The 1,307-nt window shown below is 38.1% G+C and overlaps 1 protein-coding gene across 1 annotated transcript in view; it reads right to left on the reverse strand.

Moving 5' to 3' along the window:
- Window positions 1-1,307, reverse strand: part of SMARCA1 (SWI/SNF related, matrix associated, actin dependent regulator of chromatin, subfamily a, member 1) — a 77,135-nt gene that overhangs the window by 24,814 nt on the left and 51,014 nt on the right. The gene's annotated exons all lie outside the window — the stretch shown is intronic.

Below are 1,307 nucleotides of genomic sequence, written 5' to 3' on the forward strand. Positions count from 1 at the left end.
CATTCTTCTCAATGTTATCCACAATTTGTTATGATCCACACAATCAAATGCTTTTGCATAGTCAATAAAACATAAGTAAACATTTTTCTGGTGTTCTTTGCTTTCAGCCAATTTCCATCTGACATCAGCAATGATAACCCTCATTCCATGTCCTCTTCTGAATCCAGCTTACAATTCTCGAAGTTCCATATCAATATACTGATGCAACTATTTTTTAATTATCTTCAGCAAGATTTTACTTGTGTGTGATATTAATGATATTGTTTGATAATTTCCACATTCTGTGGGATCACCTTTGGAATGGGTACAAATAAGCATGTCTTTCAGTCGGTTGGCCAGGTAGCTGTCTTCAAATTTCTTGACAAATGAGTAAGTGCCTGCAGCGCAGCATCCATTTGTTGAAACATCTCAGTGGGTATTCTATCAATTCCTGGAGGCTTGTTCTTCACCAATTCTTTCAGTGCAGCTTCAACTTCTTCTTTCTATACCATTGGTTCTTGATCATATGCCACCTCCTGAAACGGATGAACATCGACCGATTCTTTTTGGTACAGTGACTCTGGGTATTTCCTCCAGGTCTTTGCATGTTTCATTATAACTGACTTTTGTCTTCTCAAGCCGCTCTTTGAAATCTTCTATTCAGCTCTTTTATCATTTCTTCCACGGCTTTAGCTACTGTCTGTTCAAGAGCAAGTTTCAGAGTCTCTTCTGACATCCATTTTGCTCTTTTCTTCCTTTCCTGTCTTTTAATGACCCTTTGCTTTCTTCATGGATGATGTCCTTGATGTCATCCCACAATTCTTCTGGTTTTCGGTCACTGGTGTTCAATATATCAAATCTATTCTTCAGATGGTCTCTAAATTCAGGTTGGATATAATCAAGGTCAGATTTTGGCTCCCGTGGAGTTGTTTTAATTGTCTTCAGCTTCAACTTAAACTTGCATATGCGCAGTTGATGGTCTGTTCCACAATCAGCTCCTGGCTTTGTTTCTGCCACAGATGTAGTTGATCCTATTATTGTGTGTTCCAACTGGTGAAGTCCACATGTATAGCTACCGTTTATGTTGTTGATAATAGGTATTTGCAATGAGTAAGTCGTTGGTCTTACAAAATTCTATCATATGATCTCTAGCTGCATTTCTATCATCAAGGTCATATTTTCCAACTACTGGTGATTCTTTGTTTCCAACTTTTGCATTCCAGTCACCAGTGATAATTAACACATCCTGATTGCAGGTTTGGTCAATTTCAGACCGTAGAACTTGGTAAAAATCTTCAATTTCCTCTTCTTTGCCTTTGGTGGTTGGT

Source organism: Orycteropus afer, unplaced genomic scaffold, assembly GCF_000298275.1.
Source record: "Orycteropus afer afer isolate SDZICR_OR568_19922 unplaced genomic scaffold, OryAfe1.0 scaffold00253, whole genome shotgun sequence".
Classification (NCBI taxonomy): Eukaryota; Metazoa; Chordata; class Mammalia; order Tubulidentata; family Orycteropodidae; genus Orycteropus; species Orycteropus afer.